This window comes from Heliconius melpomene, chromosome 19 (genome assembly GCF_056956725.1).
Source record: "Heliconius melpomene rosina isolate 202511_hmr_F chromosome 19, ASM5695672v1, whole genome shotgun sequence".
In the NCBI taxonomy this organism is placed as follows: Eukaryota; Metazoa; Arthropoda; class Insecta; order Lepidoptera; family Nymphalidae; genus Heliconius; species Heliconius melpomene.
The window spans coordinates 9,868,485-9,875,941 of record NC_140407.1 but is presented as its reverse complement, the minus strand read 5'-3'; the positions used below and the strand labels follow the sequence as shown (position 1 = coordinate 9,875,941).

The window sequence follows — 7,457 nt, the reverse complement described above, 5'->3', positions numbered from 1 at the left end:
TTACTAGTTTGGACTGCACAATGTGGTCGATTATACAACAAATAATACCTAAACTAGTTCTAAAAATCCAAATTATTATTATTACCTAAAAGTAACTATTATAAATGCCGATGCCGCTATATCCTGGCCTCGTGACCGCCTTGAAGTGAGTCCTTTCACACTATTGCTATTGTACACTCGGGAAGAAAATAATAAAAATAACCTAAACTCAAAGCTTACTTCAGTGCGGTCAGAACCCGTCAACGTATAATATACTCGTAGTATTAATCGTCTCACGTGTGTAGATACATATGAATCCAATAAACGTGATTATACGTCAAGTATGAAAAAAGTGCTCAATGTACATTTTATCCTGCTTTCGTTTCCTAATACAATAATCAAAGGAATATGAGGGGCTCCGCAGAATCAAACATATGCGAGCAGCGATAAAAGACGGATAAAAGAAAGTAAGTCCTCGAGAAATCGGGGTCACATTAAGGGTGTGACATAAAGGCTAACGGCAATTATAATAGTACAAAAACGCGTAAAAAATATTAATATAATATTATTTTATTATACTTGTTGTATTAGAATGGGTAATGTATCATGAAGCAGTCTTTTTTTCTACTCCTTAAACATGAAACTTTGTGGTTTTTCTTTAATTTTTTTTAAATGTTCATGTTGTCCTAACTTCAATTAAAAAAAGATAAAAGGATAGAGGACAAGTAAAAACTATCATATCAATATACTTATAATGTAATACATGTTAGTAAAAAATGGCGGAAGTCAACGTCGCGCCTTGCCTCGACACCGTAACGAAAAAATTAAACGATAAAATATTTTAATTTCTCGAGTGGGAATCGAACTCCCAACCTGCCTTTACAGTGCCTCTGCGCTACAACTCTCCTCGATATCAATATTTCATATAAAACAACAAAACCGTTAAAATCACCGCCTTACAAGCCAAGGCTGTTCGCGACTCTCAGATAATCTACGAAGCGTACTCAAAACGTTGCAACTACCCTACTACGCGCATGATATCTAATACAAAAAGTAATTTTTCCATATTAAATGTTGCCAAAACATAAAAGAATTTTCCAACATCACTTTCGTTCCGCGCCGCATAAATTAGTTTTCCCGGAGATTGTTTGTATAGTGGATGCCTTTTTATTTATTTTTCGTTAACATTTATGAGTTTTTCGCCGTACGGCCGCTGTTAGTCTAGTGGAACGTTTGTTTGGTTATTCAACAGTGTACAATGCTTGTGCTGCTTGGTATATGAGAAATCTAATGCATTTTATACTGAAATTAATATTATAAAACTGTATTATGACGATAGAGAAGTGGTAATATAAAATTGTAGTTTCAGAGTAGAATGAGATTTCATTTTTCGGTTGATTTGTAGTGTATATTATTAACGATAAATAGAAACGATAGGATAAATATGGAAGTTTTAGACTAATATACAAGTGGGTATATTTGTAAGTATTATTTTAGAGCCTTTAGAGGCACAGAATATAAAAAAAAATCGAAATGACCCGCCATCAGGCTCGGCCACAGATTAAAAAATATCGCCAATAACGTCGTAAAATATGACCATTATACATTTTTTAGCATCACGCTGTATCCTTAATTAGCAGGGTAAGTAAAGGGAACTTGGGAACCTATTGTTAAGACACGCCGTATCCTATTAAGACATTCATCACATTTAGCCTCGTTACTAGAGCAAGGAAATGAAAATATTAAATATTTTATTCCCACTTAGGGAATCGAAACCACAACCGTCGCGTTTAGAGTCGCTCGCAACCTCAAATTATACAAATTGCTTATCTAAAAAGATAATGAGAATTTTCTTCATACAACGTCAGGCGGTCAGTAATTAATTAAAAGCTTAGGCTACGCTATTATGGATTTTATGCTAATAGCTAGTAATATGGAAGCTTTGAAGGGTTGAGAGAAACATTATATTTAGCAACGTGCAACGTGTGCTACACAATCGATACATATTTCGTGTGTCTAGATTGTAATTTGGACACTATTATTTATATTCATAGTTCTTGAATTATTTTTTATATCCTATCCTATATATCTTATAAAACAAAGTCGCTTTTCGTGTCTGTCTGTTGTTTCTAACTCTTCTTCTTCTAAACCACCCAACGGATTTTGATGCGGTCTTCACCATTAAGTCGAGTGTTTTTCGTAGAAGGTTTATATATAGTTTATTATTTGTACATTCTTATGTAAATTAACATAAATACGATAAATGTGTACAAAGTCCTACCCGTTGAGACACTTTCGCGCATGCGCTGCTTTAATGGTAAGTACTACATGAAAAAATGTACTGGAGTATTGTTCCTCTTAATAAGATCTACAAAAAAGTCCGCGACGGCATATTCATATCTTTTAAGAATAACGCGTAGTGATCATTTTTCTGTCTAAAAATAATAATTTCAATATATTTTTTATTGTGAGGGATATTTTTCCATAATGGTATTAATCCTTATCCTTTAAAATACTTTATTAAATTTCTACGTTAAACGAAGATAAAATTTGCTTTTTAACTATTTCGAAATTGCGAATAGTTTTAGAGAAAAACGCATTTAATTATTGACACATCACGCCGTTCACGCATCAACTGTATCGAGTCAAGTTTCACTTATCCCTTACTCTCAGCATATAAATAAGTATATTAGTTACGTTGGCCATTTAATGTAGATCAAAACTTCTTCTTAGTCTTTTCTGTTTTTCATTTTAATAAGTAATTTAGAAGTTGTTACAATATCAAAAAATCCTTGCTGCGAAACGCGCCTCGCGACGTTATGCTTATACAAGCGAGTCCGCCGCGCCCGCCTGCCTTACACGCATCGGTGGTTCAGTGGTAGAATGCTCGCCTACCACGCGGGCGGCCCGGGTTCGATTCCCGGCCGATGCATTCTATTTAATTTTCGTCACAGGCAGCCACGTAGTGCTTGCTTTTCATCAGGGACAGAATACCCTCTTCAGCATTAACCACAAGCTCGAAAAAAAAAACCCGCCTGCCTTTATAGCAACGAAGATTTAGATGCGTTTGCACGTATTGGATAATTCGAGTTGAATGTATTATTTAATGTCATTTAACTATCTAAAAATAGTAATTTAAATATATTTTAATAAGTACTTGAAAAGATTAGTAGCACAGATTTAAAATTACGGTACCTACTAAAAAATCGAAAGTAACTCTGTCTGTCTGTCTGTCTGTCTTTTACGCAATCAGGGCCAAACCGCTAATTGAATTGTGATAAAATACTCATATAGAGATACTTGAGGGTCTCGGGATGAACATAGGTTACTTTTTTCTCATATTTGTAATATTTTCGATATGTACCAATATATTGATATGTTTATTAATTTGACATGCAATTTATGCCGCCATGTTAATAACAACCGACCTTTGCTAAGCAACGATTTGCAAAGCTTGTGGTTAGAAAACGTCACCCAAAATGACCTTGCTTAACGCATCTCTCTATTGAAAACTGAAAATAATTTCATAAATATTCGTATAGTTCAAGCGGGCGTAGCCGCGTTCGGGTCCACTAGTTTTTTAATAAAATTTATTAATATTAAGAAACTGATATTATATATTTTAAAATAATAATAAAAACTTTAAGAACATATAAGTATCGACGCCAATCGTAGCGCAGGGGCAGAGAGTGTGACTGTAAAATCGACTGGGTCTGGGTTCGATCCCCACTAGAGGAGATGATATATTTATTTAAATTTATATTTCCATTTCATCGCTCTGGCATCCGGAATTCGGCAGAAAGTGGGGAATTGAGTATCTTAACACTAGGTTCCCTCTGCCTACCCTGCCGTGTGCGGGATACATATTGAAAAAAAATATATATAATTTATCTATATTAATCGCCGGTTTACATAAATTATTGTTTTAACTTCATTAAAGTTTATACGAATTTTATTAATACAACCTTTATAATAAAACTAATAATTGATTATTTAAATCCCAATATACCTACATATACGAATTTTCCTACTTTGTCTGACTTAACTAGGCTATGTCCTATAAAGACTAAGAAGATACCGAGAGTAGAAACTGAATCCACTTTATACAAAGACAGACAGACAAACGCAAATGTTATTACAACGAAATTCAATATTCAACAATATAATGTCTGTAGGTAGGTACCCTAGAAGTCGAGAGGGAGCGCGAGTTAAATTGTGCACCGCCCAGACCGAGACTCATTTCCTCCATCTACTATTGTACGCTACTCACAATACAAAACATTTTTTTACGAATTTCGACAAAAAATGCTTTGAATTTTTTCCAATCTTCGCCTCTATTCAGCCTGTAAAACTTAATGTTTTCCCGCAGGGGGCGTGGTCTTTAATATTACTGCTGCGGAGCATAGCTAATTACTTGAGGGTAGAGGTTATGCTTCCACCGACCGCGACGAGGCCTTATATGGAGACGATTTTTCTCAATACGATATATGTAGTTATATATTGGGAGAAATAGGATTCGTTTTTGGATAAAATATGGGCAAGCTTTAATAATTGATAGGTATATTATATGATATACATATAAATATAATATTCATTTAGATAGAAAGATTTCTTCCTATGTTAATGTCGAAAACAACTTTTGTTTCTTATAGGTCACCAAAATAAAAAAAAAACTTTTTGTAGAGTAAAACATAAAAAGAGTGAGAAGATCAGAGGCCAGTTGTGACGTCGTCAGGGGCAAAGGCGAGCGTACACAGGCTCGGTAATTGAAGTTGTATGTAGGTTCGATTCTTACTCGAGAAAATGAAGAAATAAATATTTTCATTTTTTGACTTTCGTAACAGGGCCGCCAAACACGCAATGCCTCTAGAATTCAGCGGAAAATGGTATGTGAAGGACACAGCGTGAAGCTCAAAAAATTACAAATATTTTTTTATTTCAAAGCTTTTTACTAGAAAAAAATATATTCTCTCATACGTTTTCTCTATATATTTCCTCGAGTTCCAACGTAAAGCGGTCACGATAAGCAGAGAAAGCGGTTGTGGGTTCGATCCCCACTCGAGGAAATAAAATATTTATTTACATTTATATTTTCATTTCTTTGCTCTAGTGTCGAGGCAAAGAGCGGCGTTGAGTTCCGCCATTCAACACGCAATGCCTCCAGAATTCGGCAGAAAGTGGGGAACGGAGTGCCTTAACACTAGATTCCCTCTGCCTACCCTGCTGTCTGCGGATACAGCGTGAAGCTGTACTAATAAAGATTAGAAACATTTTTATTAAGCGTTATAATAATATTATTTTTTAAGAAGCATTATCTTGAAATTTAAAGTCCCTAAGTGTTGTTAAGAGGCAAACGAAGGGACTTTACCAATTTCAGAGAAGTCGCTAACTCTTTAAGAGCTTATTACTCATTAAGTTAGAAGATTTGTGTTTTAAATTACTGTATTATGGCAATTAATTGTCTTAAGAACACCTTTATTAGCTAATATATTAAGATTTGTCATTTCTATATTGCCTAAGCATATTATGAGTTTGAATTATACACGCTGTATCCCGCATGTTCTATCTTTCTGGAGGCATTTCTGCGTTTTGAGTGAAAAAAAAGAATATTAAATATTTAATTTCCTCGAGTGGAAATCGAACTCACATCCTGTCGCGTTAACAGTCACATGTCATTCAGTCTGCGCGACGACTGGGTTCGAGTTTGTATTACTTGCTATGTAAGCTAAAATTTAATCCAGCTCGTCAATTTCAGTTCTGAGCCGAGTGCTGTTGAGACTAGCCAATTACGCAGAATAGAGTAAAGTAAAAAGCATATAGGTAGTAGGTACACTTAACGTGGGGTAGGTTGCATTGCATTATCATGATAGAAATTTTCAGCTATACTTTAACTGATGCTCTTCTAATAAATTTGAAGATCCTAGGTTCAGGGTTCGAGTGGTTCAGTGGTTTTTTTTTGCGTCGATACCAGAGCGAAGAAATGATAATATAAATTTAAATAAATATCTGATTTCCTGCAGTGGGGATAGAACCCACAACCGTTGCGTTACAGTCGCTATAGTGTCACTGATAAACTAATATTAAACTAAAAATAGCTGATTGCTCATATACTATTAACGGCCGTTAATAAACTAGCTTATTCTATTTATCAAACAACAAAATCATTCGCTTTCGATAATGAAGTTGAAGCTCAAAGTAACACAGAAATTTTTATCATTCATATTATAATATGATATAATAAAAATTGCAATAATTCCAAAACTGAATTAATTCAACTATGAAATTGCACGTAAGTTTTTTGATATACGAGTGTTGCGGCGTGTTGCGTCTGTACCGCAGCGAGATTAATTGGGGGCCCGATGGATGCCAGACGATAAATTTACTGTCTAAGTGCATGGGGCCTACCCCCACCCCCACTACCTACATAAAATGAATATATATTAAGCTTTGGCAACGTTTGGGATTTTTGATGCCAATGTTTAGTTCATTTAATGTATCGATAATCGATTATAATTAATTATCTATTGTGGTGTATATGGCATGTGCTTCATTAATACAACGTGTAAATTACGGCTATTTCACAGGCTCGGTGACTGAAGTTAGAAGAAATTTTTACATACAAATGGAACATTAGATTCCATTATCCAGTTCACAATATAAATGCTTTGGTATATTGCATTGAAAAAAAAAGCTGAAGGTGTCTCGTAGAGGGGTTCAAAATCTAGTGTCAAGACTCTCCCTCCAGGGACCTCCACTCTCCTGGGGCCTCCACTCTCCATTTTCCACTAGAATTCGAATATTGCTGGTGAATTGTGAAATTATTTTCCCAGAGTTGGAGATGAAAATTACAAATATATCTTTTATACATAACTTTTTTGTAACAAAATATTGCATATGAAACATAAGGAAAGCTCTGTGTTAAGTGCATACATTTACTCAGTGTAAGCTTTCAAGATCGTGTTCAGACAAGATAGTCTAAGTAAATTGGAAATCGTATAACTTTTGATAGGAGAAGCACGTTCGTAGTCTGCGCTGAATGGGAATACGTACAGGTACGATCTAATAAATCAAACTCGATCAGGTTATCGACTCGCAAACATGCGCATAGGTTTATTTCTTTTTTTCAGTTAAAATTACAGATGATCTTTTAATATGCTTTATATTTTAACAGATTAGAAATATTATTGTTTTTGCAAGAAAATACGAAAAAGGACACCTGTAGATACCTATAGATTATCGAAAAACTTATTTTCGTAAATCTGAGTTATGCTACAGCATCTCCAAAACTTAGCAAAATATTAATAGATATAAAATACTATAATAAAATACGGTAATATAAGTTGAACATTCAAACGATTGAAATTTCAAATTATGAAAATTTAAAGCAGCAAATTAAAGAAATCACTAAAACGTTAAATAAAGGAATTTCGCATGTTGAATTTTAATAAATCCATCGGTACTGCGGCTTGGTCACGTCG

General features: G+C 34.4%; 1 non-coding gene across 1 annotated transcript; it reads left to right on the top strand.

The window, feature by feature from the left end:
* The first annotated feature begins 2,840 nt into the window (after positions 1-2,840).
* Positions 2,841-2,911, top strand: TRNAG-ACC (transfer RNA glycine (anticodon ACC)). Its single transcript has one exon. It is a non-coding gene; the product is annotated as a tRNA-Gly (tRNA).
* Positions 2,912-7,457: the final 4,546 nt, after the last annotated feature.